The following is a 23,564-nucleotide window of genomic DNA, read 5'->3' as shown; positions in this document are numbered from 1 at the left end:
TTGCTTTTTACTTCTCTGCAAAAGTAACTGTGTTTTGGTTGAAAAGCTTCAGAATCAGAATCAGCTTCAGAATCAGAACTTGCAGAAACATATGCTTTGTCTTTATATGTCTCAACATTTTTGTTATAAACACTTTAGACAATTTCTCAAAAAATGTCTGATCAGTTATTCTGCTAAAGATAATTTCAGTTAACTATTAATAAACAGAATGAGTTCAGCCTTGCTTAAGTCCTCTTTTATATCCTACACTATTGCACTGTTGCACAACAGCATTCAATGACATTGTTTTTATGGTCAGTGGTACCAGGTGAGACTATGAGCACCAGAAGAAGTCTGCCTGCTAGACAGTCATATATGCATAATATTTTTGTGCATGCGTTTGAGAGAGAAAATTACTAATTTTGACAGGTTGCAACCCTTAATTAGGAAATATACAGGTCCTTCTCAAAATATTAGCATATTGTGATAAAGTTCATTATTTTCCATAATGTAATGATGAAAATTTAACATTCATATATTTTAGATTCATTGCACACTAACTGAAATATTTCAGGTCTTTTATTGTCTTAATACAGATGATTTTGGCATACAGCTCATGAAAACCCAAAATTCCTATCTCACAAAATTAGCATATCATTAAAAGGGTTTCTAAACGAGCTATGAACCTAATCATCTGAATCAACGAGTTAACTCTAAACACCTGCAAAAGATTCCTGAGGCCTTTAAAACTCCCAGCCTGGTTCATCACTCAAAACCCCAATCATGGGTAAGACTGCCGACCTGACTGCTGTCCAGAAGGCCACTATTGACACCCTCAAGCAAGAGGGTAAGACACAGAAAGAAATTTCTGAACGAATAGGCTGTTCCCAGAGTGCTGTATCAAGGCACCTCAGTGGGAAGGAAAAAGTGTGGCAGAAAACGCTGCACAACGAGAAGAGGTGACCGGACCCTGAGGAAGATTGTGGAGAAGGGCCGATTCCAGACCTTGGGGGACCTGCGGAAGCAGTGGACTGAGTCTGGAGTAGAAACATCCAGAGCCACCGTGCACAGGACGTGTGCAGGAAATGGGCTACAGGTGCCGCATTCCCCAGGTCAAGCCACTTTTGAACCAGAAACAGCGGCAGAAGCGCCTGACCTGGGCTACAGAGAAGCAGCACTGGACTGTTGCTCAGTGGTCCAAAGTACTTTTTTCGGATGAAAGCAAATTCTGCATGTCATTCGGAAATCAAGGTGCCAGAGTCTGGAGGAAGACTGGGGAGAAGGAAATGCCAAAATGCCAGAAGTCCAGTGTCAAGTACCTACAGTCAGTGATGGTCTGGGGTGCTGTGTCAGCTGCTGGTGTTGGTCCACTGTGTTTTATCAAGGGCAGGGTCAATGCAGGTAGCTATCAGGAAATTTTGGAGCACTTCATGCTTCCATCTGCTGAAAAGCTTTATGGAGATGAAGATTTCATTTTTCAGTACGACCTGGCACCTGCTCACAGTGCCAAAACCACTGGTAAATGGTTTACTGACCATGGTATCACTGTGCTCAATTGGCCTGCCAACTCTCCTGACCTGAACCCCATAGAGAATCTGTGGGATATTGTGAAGAGAACGTTGAGAAACTCAAGACCCAACACTCTGGATGAGCTAAAGGCCGCTATCGAAGCATCCTGGGCCTCCATAAGACCTCAGCAGTGCCACAGGCTGATTGCCTCCATGCCACGCCGCATTGAAGCAGTCATTTCTGCAAAAGGATTCCTGACCAAGTATTGAGTGCATAACTGTACATGATTATTTGAAGGTTGACGTTTTTTGTATTAAAAACACTTTTCTTTTATTGGTCGGATGAAATATGCTAATTTTGTGAGATAGGAATTTTGGGTTTTCAAGAGCTGTATGCCACAATCATCCGTATTAAGACAATAAAAGACCTGAAATATTTCAGTTAGTGTGCAATGAATCTAAAATATATGAATGTAAATTTTCATCATGACATTATGGAAAATAATTAACTTTATCACAATATGCTAATAATTTGAGAAGGACCTGTACTTCTTTTGTCCTTCACTGTGCCCTTTTATAAGTGTCTGTCTTTCACCTTGCCCTGCTGTCAAATGATTCCAGGGTCACATATTTTGGTTAAAAATTAGGAAAGTTAGAATATTTTTAAATAATTTATACTAAATTGAGCAACAGCTAAAAATAGGGAGTTTGGAAGATACATCACATTTTTGATGTAGAAGTAAATGAATAAATGAATTTACAGACTACTAGCTTGTCAATACAATCAAGAAGATCAGGATTATGTAAATACACAATATACATTTCATCTTCCACCATAACATGCAACTTTTCAACCTACTTAAATAAAATTCCTGAAATTCTGTTTTGGCCCCATACCAAGATTGTTATTGTCCCCCATTTGACCACCCCTTAGTGACACCCCTGCAGCAAACCTTGTTTGTCACAGTTCCTGTTGTTTGAACCTTTTAAATATGGCTCTGAATGTAGATATAGGCAAATTTAGCCAGAGTAAATTCTTTGTTGAATCTATTTTCTGAAATATGAAGATTGGTACATGCTTGCCTCAGAGTGGCATGCTCTCTTGTCTTTCTCATTTTGAAAAATGGCTGAACAAAATGAACCACTGTGTCACATCATAGTTATACGCCTGCAACACAGGAGGTCATGGTCCACCAAAAAAAAATAAAGCTGAACATTAAAAATGCTCCAGTTACATTTAATCAAGGAATTGTTGGGGTGGGGCAAGTGTGGCGCTGGTGATTTTGATTATACAGTACAGACCAAAAGTTTGGACACACCTTCTCATTCAAAGAGTTGTCTTTATTTACATGACTATGAATATTGTAGCTTCACACTGAAGGCATCAAAACTATGAATTAACACATGTGGAATTATATACTGAACAAAAACGTGTGAAACAACTGAAAATATGTCTTATATTCTAGGTTCTTCAAAGTATGAGAAGGTGTGTCCAAACTTTTGGTCTGTACTGTATATTTTAGCTTGTACTTCTTCCATAGTAAGTAAATATGTTCAATTTAAAGGTTTAACTTTTCTAGTGTGAGATTTGGCTACTGCTAGAAATTGGATTTACTAGGTCTATAAAATGCCTTTTACCCATCTTTACCCTGGGTGATACTTTTAGTTAAAGTGTAAGTTTTAAATTATTTGCAAATGGTGGCATTATGGTATTACTAGGATTTTACCTAGCAATGTTTTTAAAAGTCTTTCCTCATGTCAATTATAGAGTGATGCAGTAATAGATGTGGGAAGCATCAATCATTTCAAACTATGGATAACAACTTGATGATCCCCTATGAGTCAGTTTATCTAACTGTCAGCTATTTATTATAACCAATATCAAAAACACTGGAGACACGGCTTATGCAAATGAAAAATCAACTTTTGATCAACCAACAGAGCAAACAGCTAATAATGTGTTGGCAGCACTGGATGGCCTTTGGTCTGATGCCATTGCTGACAAGTTGTCATTCTGAAAGGTGACTGCATGGGTTTGTTTGATCTGTTAAACTCTAGCTGTCTGAATCCATGGTTTTAGCTTCATTCATTCACTGCAGTTACAATGTTAGAGGTCTCCTGATGTTTTTACGGTGAAATATACACTTTAGGAAGAGGACTTAAAAGACGTGTATTTTAATAACAATAATAATGAAAAATTCTCACACTGAAAACTGTATTGACTAGGAGCTCAAAAAGAGGACTGTTAATCTAACCGTTATTATTATTCAAGGTCTGTATGAAAGAAATATCAAACCCTGAGGACAGTTTTTATTGGGATATCTGGGGTTGGCAGCTGACTTTTGCTTATTTTTGAAATTATGAGGTACAAGTGCCAAATTTTAAAATGTTGCTCTCAGCAAACTGAAATTTCCATATTATGCCTGGAACTTTGTGGATACAAACACGCCTCCATTATTACTATTTCTGGGTTAGTAGAACCACAGCGTTCCATTTAGAGATGTACAGTTTTTCTACGTAGCCCCAAAATGCACTTTGTCAGCTGTCTCAAAGAAAAAAACTAAAGTGATCTCCAAAATGCTGTTTTAGTGTCCAAGTCTTTATTTTTTTCTGACGGGCAGATTTTTTATCTTAACTGTGTGTTTGGTGCCACTCTTTGAATTGGAGGTTTGCATCCAAAGAAAGTCAAAAGAAAGTCCAGGGCAGGAACAGATTACTAAATTTACATCACACTGGCTCAGAGGTTGAGCAAACGGTAAAATAGACTCGAAGGTACAAATCTGCCCTGTGAAGATAATTGAAACAATCAGTGCCATTGTTAGAAAATGCACTCAGTTTTGAATCTTCTTATAAAACCTTGAAACATCCAATCTAATAGTCCAAAGCGTGCAAATCCCACCTCTAATCTATCCAGCTAATATTTTTTATCTTGCTTTTTTTGGTCCCTGAAGACTACTAGCTAACAGTGGCGATCCATCTACTCTTATGTAATTAAGAAAAATATAAGAAGGGAAAACTGACTGCTCCAGAAGGTTAGAAATATATGAAATATTTAAAGGTTGTTGTAAATCCCTGAACCATTAATCAAACAATTGTTCTCAGAGCTGAAGCTTTTCTCAATAACAGCAGCACTCAAATCAGAGAATGTTAAAGGTGATGAGCTAATTTAAACTTTCTAAATTTGTTGAGCTTGACGGGGCACTTAACAAAACATATAGAAGCCAGTTTGTTGACACCAAATTCAGTTGTGTGGTAGGTGTCGTTTTAGGAATATAATCCAGCTAGCAGCCTTTCGGTCCCCCAGAGAGACCGCTAACTACTCTGAAAAGCACACAGACCCTACAGCTATTACAAAGCCCACCCACTTTGTGGAAAGTTATGATTGGTCAACGTTATCTCTGACAGATCTCTCATGGACTTTGTATTAAAAAAGTAAGTTTTACAACGGGACCACCAATCACTGAGCTGGTAGAGTCCATTTGTTTATCTAAGAACAGCAGAGAATGGATTTTAATAGGATGCTTTCAAATAAAACTTGAAATTCCAACATTTACTGACAGGCCTGTTTCAGTTGAATTGTTGCTTTAACAATATAAGTAAATAAATAAATAATAAGTAAATTAAAAAATCTAGAAACAAGCACATAATTTTATTATTTTATTAATCATTATTTTGAGGTTAATTCAAAATATATGTTTTTAATATATCAGTCTGCACTAATAAAGGAACAAGACATATTTAAGCCATTTATTCTACAGTTTAATGGCTTTGATTGTTTTTTTATTTTATGTAATCAAACAAACAAGCTTTCAAGCGTTAATACAGTAACACTGTCAAAAACAAACCAGAGAGTTATAAACAATGCAACACCATAATTAATCCAAACTGTACAGTGCCATGACCAAAACCAAAGAAAAACATTATAAAGATTAATTGAACTGAACAGAGCCAACAGACTGTATCAGATGAGATGGTGTTTACGCCAACACCTTTTCCCACACACAAAAACACGAATACACAGATATTCCAGCACTGTTGACTCACTGTCTGTGGCCGTGGTGGAGGTCCTCTCGGCTATATTGGTCCACATCTCCCACCAGCAGCTGTCGCAACAGCGATGATTCAGTTGTGCAGTGGCGCGGTGGTCAACTAAAATGTTGCTTCACCATCACTGTGCAGACGGCTCATGGGTGTATAACACTGACACAGCTATAATTGTGTTGTATGTTAATTAAACAGAGTACATAAAATAATATTTATAATAATAGAGTATAGTGGAATGATAAATTATAATTCAGAGACAAAAGAGATAATTACTCCTGTAAATTAAAACGCTGTCACGTCCTTGTTGGAGACAGTCACACTAAATGTGCCTGGTAGTGACTTTTTATGTGTATGCATAATGTACAGCATGATTATTGGACATGGGACACTTAAATCCAGACACACAGAGCAGGCCACAGGCTATCTGAGATGTAGTGTTTGCCTGTCATTGGAAGTACATTCCTGTGACATTTCCAACACTGAGGGACATAATGAATAATTTACATCTTGGAAGTGGCATGAATGCAGAAATGGCATCTTTGTCTCTGTGTGCATCACCTTATTGCAAAACGGTGACTGCGTAGTCCTTCTATGACCCAGAAGTTGATCAAATGAAAGAGAAAACACAGATACAGACAGATAATTGCCCAAACAAAACAGGGCAACATCAGTTTCCATCAGCCAGGAAAAATCAGTAATCTCCTGTTGCGTTTGCTTTATTACCTCAGAATTGATTTGGTACAAATTGTCAGTTTAACTTTGTTATTGCAGCTTTTACAAAAGGTCCCTCCACTCAGCTAGATTTAAACTCAGTTCCCCAATAATTTTATTGGAGATACTTGGTTGCTGTTATTTTGCAATCAGCATCAATCAGCATCATGCTGTTTGTGTTATAAAGTGTATCCACTTTACATGTACTTGAGTAACAAGCATATGCAGCCCCATCTCTGTCTGGAAACCAGCATAAGACTTCCCTCCTCATTGTAGCAATGTAGGGAGATAAAGAGGCTTTCCTATCTTTTATGTACGACACTGCTTTCAACAAGACCCCCGCATAATCTAAGCTCTGACTCTATAGATTTCCTGTCGTATTCTCCTTTTCACAGCTCTAATTTGTCAGCCTTTCTCCCCCCAGGTCTCAATCTTTTTATACATGCCCGCCGTTTGTATCAACATCTTTCTGGCCGTTTTCATCTCTTTATTTACCTTCATCTCCTTTTCTTTTCGAGGAATGCAGCCTTCGCTCCTCGACCAGTGACTTGACTGGCGGCTCATTCAATGTGTTCAAATAGAGTCTGTGCACAAAACAAGTTTCCTCTTGCTGGTGCTGATGAGGTGCATGTAGCTGTAGCACTGGAGCGCGAACCTTTTAGATCCCTGACAGCTGCATTTCTATTCTTAAGTTTGCTGTATCTGACAAAGGGTTACAGAGCTTATTTGGCTTTCAGTTGTCAACAAAGAACCAAAATCCTGCTTTTTTTTTAAATAGATTTTTTGGTTTATTCTTAACTTTGAAGTTTTCATCTTCCCCATGGGGAAACTGTTCACCAAACCAATGAGAGTTTGTCTCTAAGCTTTGCAGTAATTTGTATGGACTGATGCAAATTTTAAACACACAGTTTTAAAATTTAGTACATGCATAAAGTATCCAAAAAAGGAGAATATGAGCAAATGTTGGTGTTATTTTTTGGATGAAAGAACTAGGAAATATGAATTTTTCACTTGAAAATACATGAGTATTGTTAAAGTACAACAACAGATTCATATTTTTTTCATGTTGTTATTTACATGTTACTGGTATGTATTGTGTACTTGATGTTTTTTTTTTGTTGTTGTATCAGGCTGTGTCCATAAAAATCCCCAAACTAAACAGTTTGAAAATCAAATAATTCTTTATCATAGCTAAAATAAGGGACTGTTATTGAGTCTCTGTTGCTTGCCTTAGTTAAGTCACACCAGCCACACAGAAACAGCTCAATAGCATGTTAATATGTGTCGACACACAGCAAGACGGAATTGCAGAATCAGCAATGTCAAAACAACGGTATTGGTTAAAGCGGTGTGCTGCATGCATTGCCAAAATTGGCTTTGACCCCCAATTTTGCCTTTGAATTTTCACATATGACATGGATGGATGGCACAACAAGCCTTGGTTGAATAAGTCATATGAAAAGAGGTCTGAATCATCTGAATCAGACTGCAGTATTCCATTATTCAAAGTATACTTGGTTCTGTGGTTTGTTTAGTAGTTTAAAGCTTTTGAAGCCTTTATTAGTGCCTAACTGTATACATATCATTCAGTAATTGCTGGCAGCTGTATGCAAGCCTCTGGGAACATTTTAAAGGTCTTAGAAACATAGCATTACTGTTATTAGAGTCTTATATTTGTTTTTTTCCTGGTTGATATCTAGCAAGTGGCCATTTCCTATATAATTATTTGACTTTTTCCTTGTGTGCTCATTGTGATTTGTCAAAATGTGTTACTTCAACATATTATGGCTCCTGCAAGCTTAGTTGCTTAGTGCATTTGCAGGTTTTTGTGTACAGAGAAGAATAGAAAAGGGTCAACTACCCTGAGTCGTTCAACATTAGAATGCAGAAGTAATGTTGTTGCTGCACTAATTATTTTTAAAGATTTAAATCTGCAGTGGCTAATCTCTCCCCAGATGGTAACTGTTCTATTGACAGTCAGCTTCTCTGAGATATTTTAGGGCACAGTGCACTGCCACCATCTTCGCTCAGACATTACATCACCTCTGTTCCAACTAACAGATACATTTAATTACTCAGCTGGAACATCTGCTTCCTATACTTAAAAATGCTTGCAGTCAATAAAGTTTTCCCTTCTTAGTTTGCGGTATTGATTTTGGTCTATGGTGCTTTTTGCAATCACATATTCACATATAGTGAAGGGTGCAATCACATATAGCTGCACCCTTCACAAGCTCTATAATACAACTTATAGTTTAAATGGACTGATTAGATACAGTGAAGATCGTAAAATTGTCTCTACCTTCAAAAACTATCTTCAAACATGGGATTAAGCACCTCTCCCATGATCCTTCTTATGGCTCAGATGGTGCAAGTACACACTTAAAACTGTGTTATCATCTGAACGTATACCTCGTCTTGGCCTGTATCATATTTAGAGTCATTAATCATTTTGACAATGGAGGAGTGTTGTACTAGGCAAACTCATGTTCCTGTAGCATTTCTAGATTTTAATACACAACTTATTTTTGAAAAGTCAGAACATAATTGGATGTCCATGCTTTACAATAACTATAAATCACCTGTTTCAGGAGATAAACAAAGGTAGGAACTGAAGGATAATTTATCATAAAATAAATCAACAGTGATTCTAATAAAACTGAATATTATTTTTTTGATTTTCAAATAGACTAGGCTTGCCAGGTCAGTGCAGTCTGCTTTCTTATAGAATGACGTTAAAGTAAGGAGCCTCAATAAAGTTATACTGATCAGCAACATGTACACAATGATAGTACAATGCAAAGTGCTAATGTTTAACAAGAAGCAGACTGAGTTGATTTGATGGCATTTACCCCAAAATATAAGTATTTTAGCATGGTGTTTAAATATGGTGTTTCCAGTTTGATGTGATTCAGAGGATCCAACAGGAAAACTGGATTCCACATGTTGAAAGGCAAATGGAGTAAAGGGACCCATTTTTTGTTTCAGTTGAAAGGGAGCCACAACGAGTCAAGATCGACCAGGTTGTTTTAAAATTAGTGCAGCTGATAGCTAGGATGATTTTTTTTAAACCCATGGGTCTTTTTGTACTTTTCAGAATTTTGTCAATATTATTGGGTAAAAAACACCTACAGGTAAGCCCAAAAGAAATCCTACCCCTGGCAGATCTAGATTTTTAATGATTTTCTTTCAACCAAGAAGTTCGTTTGTGATTGGAAAAGAGACAGGCATCTTTGAAAACATAATAAAAATGTGTATAAGGAGTATCATTCTGGAAAAAAATAAATAAATTATTTACATTGTATTAAAAAAAATGCATCCCAGAAATAATTTATATACTTCTCAATAATCAGTGGAAAAATCTTTGTTGGTGTTACGACAATCAAACCCTTCTCATAATTGTTGACCAGCTCCTTGTTTCCACAAGATTTCTCTTTGGTGATGAGCTCCGTGTTTTTGAGGCTATAAGGCCTCCTTGCCATCACCCAAATCTTTAGCTAGCTCAATGGATTTTCTATTTGATTTACGTCAGAACTCTGGCTGGCTTGCAGAATGTTATTACCTAGGTCTGCTAGGGGTATGAGTAATTGTGGGCTTAATTATGTGCTAGTTGCTCTATGCAGCAGCTTCTTTATCTTTCTCTGCATCTCTAGATATGGTGGTAGGAAGATCTCAGGTAACTTGCACGTATGCCTACAGTGTTGTTACTGTTCATACACAGTCTAGAAAAGTCAGAGGTTCTATGGTACAGATATGACATTGAAGTTTCCTGCTCTCAGTATCGATGGTCAGAACTCATTGCTCAAGCAGCTACAGCTGATTGAATAATCCAGCAACACACAACCGCTGGTGGACACTGCATTCTCTAGGATCTGCTAGGATATCAACCAGTAATCTAAATATTGGCCTAATTTATTGGCTAGATGATGATGATGTATTGGTCTTTAACTATAAAGCCTTTGAGGTACTTAGGGATGTAGAACAAATGTAAGCAGAGTAGGCTGACTGGTGATGGCCTTGTGGATGAGAATATGAATTTTCAAAGGATCCCTAAATGTGTATTGAAGCTAGTGTAGATACAGAAAGCATGTAGTTTGAGAACATTTTGGTGTTGGGATACACATTTAGCAACAGGTCATTGCTAAAGAATCTGGCTGACAGAGAATACTGCTTCCAAGCACAGTAATACAAAGTTGTGTGGAAGGAAAAAGTGTGGTGGAATAATGTGCACAAGCAACATGAACAAAATTACTAAATTAAAAGAATTTATTAAATTAATGAGATCTCTATTTTGATGTGAATAATTATGGACTTCTCTGCAATCTTGAGAGAGGAACTTTATTTTAAGTGTGACAGCACTGAAATGAGTCTCCAGCAATAATCAAGGATACATTCATAAATTTGCTGTGAAATATTCAATCTTTGTTACTAATATAGTTGTTAAATACCACCAAGAAATTGACTGGAGAGGGAGATTACTGTCCCGTTCAGTATCTTGGCTATGTCTATGTAAGACTGTAGTGCAAACAAAGACACCCACTCTGTTGAGATGGAGTGTTATAAAAACGGTTTGAATTCGTAATAAAAACTGTAGTTGCAAAATAAATGCAAAGTAAAAGAACAGTTTGGAGTCATGTTGCTTGTAAAGAACTTATTTATCAGTACCAGCAACAGTGCAGAGCTGCAATTTCCCTTTTTTATTAAAAATGTAAAATACTCCCTTTAATATGGTTTAAAAATAACATGTTACTCGCTCAGTAGAAATGGTTGCAACTCTTGTAAACACAAAGTCTTACAGTATCATAAATTTGTTCCCTTTCTGTATCAGCTTGCACTGTCATTTTAAAGCTGCTTGTAAAACCGTGGAAGAGTGGAAATCTTTTTGTTCCACCCGGAAAAGCTGACTCAATCTATATTCTTCCCCAGCTCACTGGAGGCTTTAAATGTGATCCCTTACACAGTTGAATTATTTGTTATATAGCAGCAGTGATCCTGACACGCATATTGTTAAATCGTTTTCACAGTATAGACTGTTATTGTGAATGTGGAACAATCCGGTCTGTCATCTTATGAATGCAGATGCTTACATGAGGTATGTGAAGAGATATCTTCAGTCAAGTTTTTTTGTTTAAAAACTATCATAATTAAAAACCGATACCAGCTTCCACTGTGCATCTAGAAAGTATCTACAGCACTTTACTTTTTCCATGTTTTGTTATTTTACATATAAAGTTAGGGTTTTCTTGGAATACTTCGTCACAAAATAGCCCATAATGACAAACTGACAAAATATTTTGCCATTTTGCGATATTGTTGAAGCTGTAAGCATTTAACATACCAGGTACTTAAGTATTCATGCCCTTTGCTATGACACTTAAAATTGAGTTCAGTTGCATCCTGCAATCCTGAAGAACCATCTGGAACTTGATTGGAGGCCATACATTTAGCTGATTGGAATTGATATAGAATGGATCACACTTACAGTATCAATATTATATCAGAGGAGAAACTATGCACTGAATTCAAAAGAATTTGACAGCTGGACTGAATGTCCCAAAAAGTACAGTGGTGTCCATTTATTTAAAAAAAGTATTTATATTTATCACCTTTCAAACTACAGTAAGACATTAAACTTCATGCAGAAAAGATTTTATAGTCTTAAGAGGTTTAATGATATATTCAGACCACAAGATGAGACAATACATGATATCTGGGTTTGTCACAACAATCAGATGAGAAGAGATTTTAGCTATATTTTTGGGAAAACTAACAATCCCAATTTTTTGTTTCCACCAACACTGTCAGTGTTTTACAAATCACAAACTAATCAGTGTATAATATTCCAGTCCAAGTTGGACGAGTCTAGCATATTGTAAATGTTATGATTTTCTCAATCTAAGCTGGTGACAAATGCATTGAAATTTTCCTTTTTGTGTTTTTACAAATAGAATAAAAGTTTCATTAATCTCAAACTGTGTTTTAAAGAACCCATCTTTGCAAAATGATCCAGTTCAGGGTGGATCAGTCTAAGTATTTAAAAGATTGAGAAAGAGACCATCAAATGCAGTCCAATCTAATTAAAATCTGAAATAAGCCTTTAGTTTTGCATCTATAGGAAGCTCCAAAGCAGATGCTAATCTAAGAACTGCGGCAAAAAGTTAGCTAGTCATGGTGCTTCTTCTACAAATCTTTGTTTATTTTTTCTGACCAAAACTCTGAAATATAAACTGCTTTGTGGGCTAGTGCAATGCATTTGTTTGCATTTGAAAATGTTTTTTTTTCTTGCTTAGATTTGAGTATTGTATGAAAAAATGAAAAGCATTGCAGCTGAGAGAACACAAAAATGGTTGTGCTGATGTAACTGTAAATCTTTTAGCAATTAATCACAGTAAGGGCAGGTAAAAAGGATATACCTTCACGCTGAACTGCAACTGTTCTATGTCATTACTAATCAGCCAAAACACAGATGGTGTCTGCACGATTGTAGAGAGATTCACGCAGTGGATCAAAAAGGCAGTACACTCTCCATTCCACATGACAGAGCACGGCATTCTTCTTTTTTGAGCATGCACAAATGCTTTCTCATTCGCAACAAGGCTGAAAATGAAGGTGCAGCCTCAGAATCCTCCCTAGACTGTGTATGATGCTAGTGCAGATATGAAAAACAAGGCAGGAAGATGGCCAAAAATGCTAAAAGGACAAGCACGTGTGCCAAATACCAAGAATGCAGTCGCATCCTGACTGGCTTCACACTGAGATGAGGTCTTCCAGAGCCAGAGGTTAATGAATTGGGAGCGGTCTTAATCTAGTGTGAGGTGGGCCTTACCAATAGGCCAATTGCTCAAAATGATTCTTTAGTACAAAGCATTTGTAATTTTCTAAGTTACCTTTTTCACCTGCTGGACTTACATCAACACAGTGGTTTAGTGACAGGAAATTGAAACAACATGACACAGAGGTCATATGCTGGATTTGACTGTGTGATAGCAGAGGCTCATAGGCCTGCCGAGCTGCTGCAGTCCATATCGAGCTGACCTTGTATGTGACCACCGCTGATGGATGAGCTGGGATTCTGTTTGGTCAAATGCTGCCTCAGTATTTATTTACACACAAGCAGGAAGGTTGTTTCTTTCCTGTTGTTTTAGTTTATTACACCTCAAACTTTGTTGCTGACTTTTTGTATGTCATGTGTTTTATTAAACCCCTCCTCAAGGTGAGAGTCTTGCTATTTTTCTCCGAGAACTTATGTCCTGTTGAGTTGTTGCTGTTGTTGACGCAGTGGGTCCCAAAGTCCCCGCCCGCTCTGTCGTTCGGATCTCAATAGATCAAAAGAGTCCTTGACTGATAATGGGCAAAACATATTGCCTTGAGCTTCATTACACATAATTATGAAAAATCTAAATGATGAATGTAAGACGCACACTTTCTGTTTCGAGGGAGAATGAAAATGTTCTCCAAATAACACTGGTATTTGGTTTAGCTTCATAAATTTTGTGAGTAACTTTTTCAGCAAAGAGGAGTTTAGAGTTATTAAAACTGTATATGAAGCCTAGAAAACAAGATAAATTAGTCACCAGGTTTCCAGGTGTTGGTAGTAATATCATTTTGCTTTGCTATTTTTCTTGATGTTTGCTTTAGAATTAAATTCTATTTCTACCACCGGCAACAAACCTTATCTCAACTTATCTTAGCAATAAACATCATCTTATACTGTCTGAAAGGCTTTTTTACTGCTGTCACTGTGTGTTATGTTATAAACTTGTAAATTTCTTTCCTACACTGTCCCACCATATGTTTCTATGTTTCTTTCTTTCATGTAGTGATTTTTCTTCCTCGGTTTTTCATTGTTTCTCCTGTGGCTACTCCTTCTTCTGTTGTTCCTTGTTCTTCCTTTCACTGCTCTGCAAAGTCTCTCTGGGGACATTTGAGTTGCTCAGGGAGTTGTAGAAACAATGTCTGTGTGTTTGCATCCTGTGGGACAGCCTTTGTGTGGTTGTCAACTTGTGTGTGTGTGTGTGTGTGTGTGTGTGTGTGTGTGTGTGTTTCCATGCATGGACAATAGAGGTTGTGGAGCGTGTTAAGTTGTGCCTCAGAAGCTCTTCGACTGGGACAAGGAGCCATGGGAGGGAGAGATAGAAGAAGGGATTGGTGGATGACAGAGCCTTAATGTGGATGTGGATCAATACTGAGATAAGAGGGATTGAGATTTGAATGAATGAATTAATAAATGAATGATGGAGATGGAACAAGACCATGTGAATTAGCAAGGAATGAACTGACGACAGACAGAAGGTGAAGCTATAGAGTAGAGTTGAAACCAGATATTTACGTACATTTCTCTTTTAGTGTCATTGATTAAACCTTTCCTGTTGTAGGTTAGCTAGGGTTACCAAAGTTGTTATTTTTTGCTAAATGCCAGAAAAATGACAGAGATTGTCTTGAAATTTACGTGTTTACATACATTTCCTTAATATGTGTTAAGATTTCCTTTTTAAACTGTATGACTTGGGTATCACTCCATAACCTTCTAACAATAGTTTGCTGGATTTTTGGCCCGTTCTTCCTAAAAAACTGCTGTAACTAAGTCAGGTTTGTAGGACACCTTGCTTTAGATCTGCTTCCAGTTAATTTTTCTGATGTATCTCTACTTAGAATGGCAACAAATTATGCCATTAGAAATTCCCTCCACTACCTCCTTGAAAGCCTTTTTATTTCTCCTGGTCCCATGGCCAACCAATGAACAGCAGTCTTTTCGCATCACATGTAGTTCCTACTCAGGCCCTTAGGAGCCTGGACGGAAAAAACAATAAAGAGGGGAGTGGAGCTGGGCCAAAATTAATTCAATTTTTTCCACCAAAGACGCAAAATCTGGGCACTACAATACCACCAACTCCATGGGCCACGTTCTACTTAAGTCTGGGTTTGGACCCTAAAGATCAACTGAAACATTTTAATTTACTGAATGTTCATTACTAGTGTAGTTTCTAGTTTGCTCGGTTCAAATGAGAACCATTGAAGACTGAGGCTCAGCACTCTGATACAAAAGTAAAATAGCTGTGGAGATGGTATTGAGAGATTGTCCTCCTTCCACTCTATTCCTCCATTTGCAGTGATGATATTATGGGGCTCTCTGGCAAAATAAAATTTAGCTGAAACCAACAGCTCTAGCTTTGTCATTTGAACTTTGACATATGGTGCTACGGAAAACATGCCGGGCACATCATCTGTTGCTTTTGGAAGACCAGTTGACTTTTGTCTGTGAAACCTGCCAATGCTTTTTTTTATTATTCTTTATAGCAACTCCTGCTTATAGATCCATAGATAGGTTTGATAAGATTGATTTATAGCCTGATATAATAAGACATTTAGGTGGTTAAATAGTATTAGAGAAAATTGTGCAATGAGCACAACCTTAGCATTTAAAAAGATTAGTCTTGATGTTCACTAAACAAAGTGATAAAGTTGTAGTTTGGTTTGATAATGAGATCAAAGAATTCAGAAACATATCCTTGCGGTAAAATGTTTTCTGTTTTTTTTTTAAGACAGCATTGGTATGTAATTCCCTAAATAATAACCTTCTTCTTTTTCAAAGTGAAATGCTTACAAACCGATGCTGTAAAGCTGTCACTTTCACATGAATCCTGGTTTAGTTCTCTTTAAGTGTTGTAAACCTTTACTGAGAAAAACAACAAGTTATAAATCATTCAAGCAGATTTCAAACACAAGTGATGTTTCATTTAAGGGCCATCACTTGTCTTTATTCTACTTTCGGGTTGCCGAAATATTTTGGCTCAGTGTAGTACCATCACTTGCTAAACATTGGAGCAGTGCATATGGGCTTTATTCTGGAAACTGCATGTTCTCCCATGCAATACAAGTCCATGCATGTTAATTGTCCATAGGTAAGATTGTGGTTGCTGCACCATAGAGACAAATTCAGCTTACATGGTTTTCACTGCCTTTTCTATTGCTAAGAAAACTATCCTCATGAATAGGAAACCGGAGGCTGTGGCCCAACTGGGGTGGGGCTTTGGTGGCTCTCTGGGGCGGCATCTGGTGGCTGCATGCGATGCTTTTGGGGAGCCTGTACCGGTGGACATAGGTTACTGGCCTGGTGGCCGGGCTGCTCCTGGGCGGATCTGGGATGGACATGGGGTCCCTGGGTTCCTGGGGCATGTCGCCCCCGGGCTGGGGTCCTTGCTGGGCCGGGGGGGCTTGGGTCCGGGCGGGTATATCACAGAGGGTTTGGGCCTGCGTATGCTCTGGAATCCGGCACCGGCCCAGGGGCCTTCGGTGCATCAGTGGGCTTAGGGGCCTCCTAAACTGGCGGGTAGGTACCATCTCATTGCAGGTGCTCTCTCCTTCAAGGAGTCACTCTGCTGGCGGGGTGGAGGATCTCTGGGAGGGGGCAGGGCGTAGTCAACCTGGGTGTCTAATGTCTTATGTGTTCTGGGAGTTGTTCGAATGTTGGGGTGGGTGTACGTTTTCTTCCGGGATGGAGGTGGCTACTTAGTCTTGGGTGGGGATGGGCATCGTTTGGATCTGGGTGGTTCCGGTTCTGATTCTGGTTCCTTGTCTAGATTCCGGTTCCTGACGCCGGTCCCGGTTCTGTCTGGGGGAGGGGGGCCGGAGGGGTCTGCATGGTTTGGCGGGCGGGCTGGCCGGGGCTGATCTCGGGGTGTACTGGTCTCGGCTTCTTGGTGGGTTTTGGTTTTGGCTCTGTGGGCTCTCTGCCTTTTGTGGGTTTTGGTGTTTTATTTTCTCGCAGGGCTACTTCAGGCAGGGGCATGGGGGTTGGGCATGTTCTTGCACCTGGATGCTATGGGTCATGTTTGCAGGGGGCTTTGTTTTTGGAGGGCTGGTGGGGGCGCATTTGCATGGTGTGGGCTGGGGTTGAGCTTCGGGTCTTGGGGGTTGTCTGGTGCTGGCTCTTCGGCCCTCTCGGGATCGTTTAGATTGCCTTGGATCTTGGTCCCTGGCTTCGGTGCCCCGTACGTTGGTTGGGGAGGCGTTAGGCTCCGGCGAGGGGGTCTTGGCGGTGTGCAGTGTTGAGTGAGATGTGGCGTCGCTTTGATGGAGGGGCTGGCTAGCTTGCTTGGTGCGGTTGGGTGTGCCGTGCAGGAGGGTGGGTGGCCGGCATCCTGGGGCTCCTCTGGGGTTTGGGTGTGGGGTTGGCGGGGTTCCCGGTCCTTGGCGTGCTGTGGTGGCCTTCCTCCAATGCTTCCTTCTGTGGCTCTTGCCCCTGGTGTACGGTTGGCGGTCAGGTGGGTGGGGTGGTGGAGCATGTCTTGTGCCCGCACTGGGATGGCTGATGAGATGTGCTTGGCCTGGAGCGGTTGGTCTGCCCGGCCCGGTTACCCGGCTGGTGCATGTTTCCCTCTCACAGACTGATGGGCTGGGGTTGCTGATGGTGGCCGAATGGTTGGGTGGGCTTGGCGGTGTGCTGCTCTGCTGACTGTTGTGCCTGGGGGGGATCAGGTTGGTGGGCTAGGGTGGACTGCAGCGTGTGGGGTGAGGGGGTTGTGTCCTCTTCTTGGATGTGTGGTCACCAGCATCTGGATCGGCTGAGCGGCAATGGTAGAGCTGACCTGGATAATGTTTCTGCCTGGGTTATCGTTTCAGTGGCTGCAATGTGGTGTGTCTGTGTTGTTGCGGGGGCGGGCTGGGGGACGCTGGCCTCGAGTGCTTGCCGCTGGCTAGGAACTTCTTGCTGGGTGAGTTTGTCCCATCTTGAGGTGGGGTTGGGGGCTTCGTTGTGAGCTTGATGGTGCTAGATGGTGTCTGCCCTGTTGCACCTGGGGGGGTGATTCATGGCGTTTGGGTTCGGGGGCATGTGTTCGATATCTGTGTCCTGGTTGGGGGTGGCCCAGTGGGGAGAATCATGTCGGATTCATTTGTGGTGGAGGGCTCATGGGGTTGGGATCGGAACTCATTGGGGGTTGGGACTATTGTATTCTGTGGCGGCTCTGTTTGGCGGGCTTGTTTGGACCATGTAGACCCCTCTTTTGTACAAGGTCCCCTTCCCGGATGAGGATGGGGATGGTTGGGGACTGGGGTCGTGGAGGGAGGTCGGGGTCCGGGCCGGGGTCACTCAGGTTCAGGCATGAGAAAGGGCTAGCCAAGACCAGGTTCAGGTGCTGGGGTGGTCTGCCTATCTCCACCCCCGGAGGGAAGGGGACCACCTCCTGGGTCCGGGGGCTGGTTGTCCCCATTTGGTATCGGCACCTGGACCTGGGAGTATAGAGTATGTGTGGGGAATGTGAGTGAGTGTACGACGTCCATTGTTGTTTGTCTTTACATTGGGTGCGTGGGTGTGAGTGTTTCTATGTGTACGCAAGAGGGTGGGAATGTGTGATTGGGATTGTGTATGCCTTCTTTTTGTGTCAGGTTGGGTCTTGGGCTGCTACCTCTCCTGGATCAGATTAGGCCCCCATTGAATGTGGGGCCTATTCCATCCCCGCCACACTACCTGCTGGTGGTTGGTTTTTCTGCCCGCCGGTGTACTTGTGGTTCTCGGTATCCGGGGCTGGGTGCTTTGGTGTGTGCTGGCTCACTCCTGGTGGCTGCTTGCCGGGGCCTGGACCCCTGGGCTCGGTCGGGCCTCTGCTTGTGGAGGGATAGGTCCGGGGGTCTCGGGTCTCTGGGTCCATGGCTGGATCTCCTCGGGTGTAGACGGCTGCCGGCGAGGCCTGTGGGCTCGTCGCTGCAGCTCCCTGGGGCTTCTGCACTGTGGCTGCTGGGTGTTTCCCCTGGGGGGCGGGTCTGTGGCTTCTCACACTCACTATTGCATATTTTTATGGAGAAACCTTGTATGCACATGCACGCTCACACTCAGACCCACAGATGTTTAGATTCAGGTGTTAACAGATACACAAATCCCTCCCCATTCTCCCTTGCTCTCAGTGGAAGACACGCGTTTTCTCTCCCTCCCTCCCTGCTGATCCCCGCTTCTGCTTTTGTCTGTATTTTTCTCAGAGCCTCGCTTTGCATATCCTCCAAATTAGTAAATTATGGATTTGGTCAGCTGGTCTTTCAACGTAATTCACAAAATTTTTTTGACGGGAAGACAGAGTAAAGGAGAACCCTCTTGTCCAGACGGGGCGTTCTTCTCTGGATACACAATGAATTCTTGGCAGCAGTGGAAGATTGTGTGCCAGACTACGATGTCGGTCGAGGATGTAGAAGATGTGTACATATTTGGACTTTTGATAACAGGAGTTCTGCGTTTTGGAGTTGGTGGATACCTGGCTTATCGAGTGATTCGCAAAACGTGGGCGGCTGTTCAAAGCATTCCAAAGCTGCCTGCGATGTTGGATGGAGTCTGTGGAGCGATCAACACTGAGACTGAAATATTAAGAGAGCAGAATCGCAAGCTGAACACGATTCTTGAACAGAATCGCAGCCTGGCAGCGGTTGGACTCAGAGGTTAAAGGATATATTCTTGGAGAAGTTGTACGCTCGAGATCTGCGGAAAGTACCAGAAATTTGGCTATTTGGATTCGCAATTGAGACATACCAGTAGAACTCTTAAGTTAGTAGGAAATTCACAACTGCCTGAACCACAACATTTATTGTTTTTCTAAATCTGGTGCCCCAACGTGGCCTTGGCAACTTCTGCTAACTGGTTATTGACAAAATATCTCCTGGATGTTATATAAACACGACGCTCTTCCCCAGCACTCCCCTACCAATGGTGTGCTAATAGGACTATGTGGCCTCCACCTCTCTTCTCAAAGACAATGGCGCTTCTATCAGTGTTGACAGTCTATTTCTTGCAAACACACTCAGTTACATTCGCACCCTCAAGATTCTTCTGTACCCTTGCTAAATCTTTACTTATGTGTGTGTTGCTTACTAGAGGGTGACACGGGAGTGGATTTTCTCTCCTGTCCCATCCCGCTCCCACAGAAAAATGTCTTGTCCCATCCCAATCCCAGGCCAGCATAACAAAAAAAATCCTGTCCCATCCCACTCCTGGTAAATTGACTCTCACTCCCATCCCGCTCCCGTTTAGAACGACTCCCACTCCTGTGCCACTCCCTTTTTTGTTTTCTTCATTTAGTCTTTTGGCAATTTCTTTATTTGAAGGACCAGTTAGGTCCCTGTTTTTAGCTGTAGTAAAGGCCAGTTAGTGTAAAAATAATAATAATGAAGAAATAATAAAATATCAAACAAGGAAACAGACCATGCCTATCTTAGTTGAATAAACAAAATGTACCTAGTTGTATTTTACTTATTTATTAAGTGATCGTTTCCTTTGAACAATGACATTACTTTTATGTTTCAAATTGCTGAATTTGAAACAATGTGCAAGAAAAATGCACCTACCAAGAGAACTGTACTTGGTGAACAAAAGTGCAAAAAGGCATTACCTTCACAATTTAGAAACTGTACCTCAATGGTTCACAGCCCTGGTCCTCAGGGACCCCTTCCCTGCAAGTTTTAGATGTGTGTCTGCTTCAGAACACCTGATTCAAATTCTGACATGACCTCCTATACAGGCATCAAGAATGGAGGGTCAAACTGGACAAAATTAATACAATAAAATCATCATTAAATAAATGAATGTTGTGAATGTCCCATAAGTGAAGTAAATGTAACATGAAATAAATGTAACATTAAATGTGCCATTAAATTAAAGGTACCATTTATTTATTTAATAGATTATTAGAAACAATAATAAATAATAAATATACCATTATATCATGAAATGGACTATTATGCAAATAAATAATTAAGTATAATTTTAAAGATGACATGACGTAATTAGTGGTACACTTTATATTTAATGATGTATTAAAATAAATTGTACATTTAATGGTACATAAATTTTTTTTCTATTTCACAACATATTTGTTTAATATCTTCCCTTGATGAAGCCTTTCTACAGAGCCCGCGAGGGGACATGAGGGGACATTTTTTTTCTTTTGCGTCCCCACGCAATACTTTTTGCTTTCTCACGCAATAGTCTTTGCGTTATCTCGCAATACTTTGTGGGATAGTTTCCAAACCAGATAACTGCAAAAATGGAACAAACAATACAACCGTTTTTGAGATTTATTGAGTTTTATTTTGAAATCGGCCTTAAATAAAAGGATCTTCAATCAGACGTAAAGGCAGTTATTATCCACAAGCTGTCAAACTACTGAACTCTGGACAATAATACTGCACGAAACCACATCTGTGACACTTTATTTGCTTATTGCTGCTGCATGATGTGTACTTTTTTTTTTGCACGCCATTAGTGCTTTGGTTTTTATCGTGATTTGAATGGTTCTTCTTATCCTAAGCATTTAATCGCATTGTTGACTGCATGTTAACCTGCATATGACAAATAAACCATACCAATGTCATATCAGTGTTGTTTGTTTTGTGAGCAGTTTGTCATCTGTGCTGCTGTTCCGAAATGCACAACTTTCTCAAGGCAATTAACAACTTTTGCGAGGGAATGTAAAAGTATTGTGTGAGGACGCAAAAGAAAAAAATTCCCCCATGTCCCCTCGCGAGCTCCGTAGAAAGGTACTGAGCCCGCGAGGGGACATGGGGGAATTTTTTTCTTTTGCGTCCTCACGTTCTCATGCAATAGTCTTTGCGTTATCTCGCAATACTTTGTGGGAGACCCGTTTTTGAGATTTATTGAGTTTTATTTTGAAATCAGCCTTAAATAAAAGGATCTTCAATCAGATTTAAAGACAGTTATTATCCACATGCTGTCAAATTGCTGAACTCTGGACAATAATACTGCACGAAACCACATCTGTGACGCCTTTTTGCTAATTACTGCTGACTGATGTGTACTTTTTTTGCACACCACTTTTGTTTTTATAGTGATTTGAACGGTTCATATTATCCTAAGCATTTAATCGCATTGTTCATATGCGTGTTAACCTGCATATGACAAATAAACCATACCATGCTTCTTGGAAAAAAACTACAAAATGGCGGCGTCGATTCAAGTTTTTTTTTTCTTAAAGTTTATAACAAAGTCTCAGTTTTACATTTCCAAAGACAATTGATCCTAGTTTATTTTCCCTCCTATTGGTTAGCTCCCGCTTTCGTCTGCTCTCGTTAATTTTTTATCCTGTACCGTCCCAATCAGGTGATCTTTACTGATGCTTTCTCCCATCCCGCGGGATTCCCAAAAAAATGTCAGCCTCTATTGCTTACCCCTGCTGAGGTTTTTTTGTACTACTTCAGACTGTATTCTACGGAGCCCGCAAGGGGACATGGGGAAATTTTTTTCTTTTGCATCTCCACGCAATACTTTTGCGTTCGCTCGCAATACTTTTGCGTTCCCACGCTATACTTTTTGCGTTCTCATGCAATAGTCTTTGTGTTATCTCACAATACTTTGTGGGAGACCCGTTTTTGAGATTTATTGAGTTTTATTTTAAAATCGACCTTAAATAAAAGGATCTTCAAACAGACGTAAAGGCAGTTATTATCCACATGCTGTCAAACTGCTGAACTCTGGACAATAATACTGCACGAAACCACATCTGACACTTTTTGCTAATTACTGCTGCATGATGTGTACTTTTTTTGCACACCACTTTTGTTTTTATAGTGATTAGAAAGGTTCTTCTTATCCTAAGCATTTAACCGCATTGTTGACTGTGTGCTAACCTGCATATGACAAATAAACCATATCAATGCCATATCAGTGCTGTTTGTTTTGTGAGCAGTTTGTCATCTGTGCTGCTGTTCCCAAATCCACAGCTTTCTCAAGGTGATTGACAACTTTTGCGAGCGAACGCAAAAGCATTGCGAGCGAACCCAAAAGTATTGCGCAAAAGAAAAGAAATTCCCCCATGTCCCTTCGCCGGCTCCGTAGTATTCTGCTCAGAATAGAGTCTGAAATATGATTTTTTCCCCTCCTATCTTACTTTACCTAAATGTGTGATTTCATTACTTTTCATTGATTTTCAGATTTCTCAAAAGGATTACCAGCAAACGCCAAATATTATTAGTATATGAAAATTTGAAGCTGTTTTTACACCAATGACCAGAGATTTTTAGATTTCTTAGAAGGATTATATTACAACAATTTCATAACAGTGACAGCCAAACATTATTAGTATTGAAAAGGTTTGGACTAAAAATGTTTTATACCAGTGACCCAGCTTATTTGAATGATGGGACCACAACTGCCTCATACCACCGACCTCAAGGATTAATATCATCATTTTTCTTCTAGCACCGGATGAATTCCTTACCACAGAGGATTTAATGAGCTAATTACCTCTGTTAGAAACATTGGATTAGAACCAGCTCTTACCAGTAAACTCCCAAGGATTATTAATATCATTTGATTTGTTTTTC

At 40.2% G+C, this 23,564-nt stretch overlaps 1 protein-coding gene across 2 annotated transcripts in view; it reads left to right on the top strand.

Moving 5' to 3' along the window:
* Positions 1-23,564, top strand: part of nkain2 (sodium/potassium transporting ATPase interacting 2) — a 151,538-nt gene that overhangs the window by 5,881 nt on the left and 122,093 nt on the right. The gene's annotated exons all lie outside the window — the stretch shown is intronic.

Source organism: Girardinichthys multiradiatus, chromosome 15 (assembly GCF_021462225.1).
Source record: "Girardinichthys multiradiatus isolate DD_20200921_A chromosome 15, DD_fGirMul_XY1, whole genome shotgun sequence".
NCBI classification, from domain to species: Eukaryota; Metazoa; Chordata; class Actinopteri; order Cyprinodontiformes; family Goodeidae; genus Girardinichthys; species Girardinichthys multiradiatus.
This window is presented reverse-complemented; position numbering and strand designations above follow the sequence as displayed.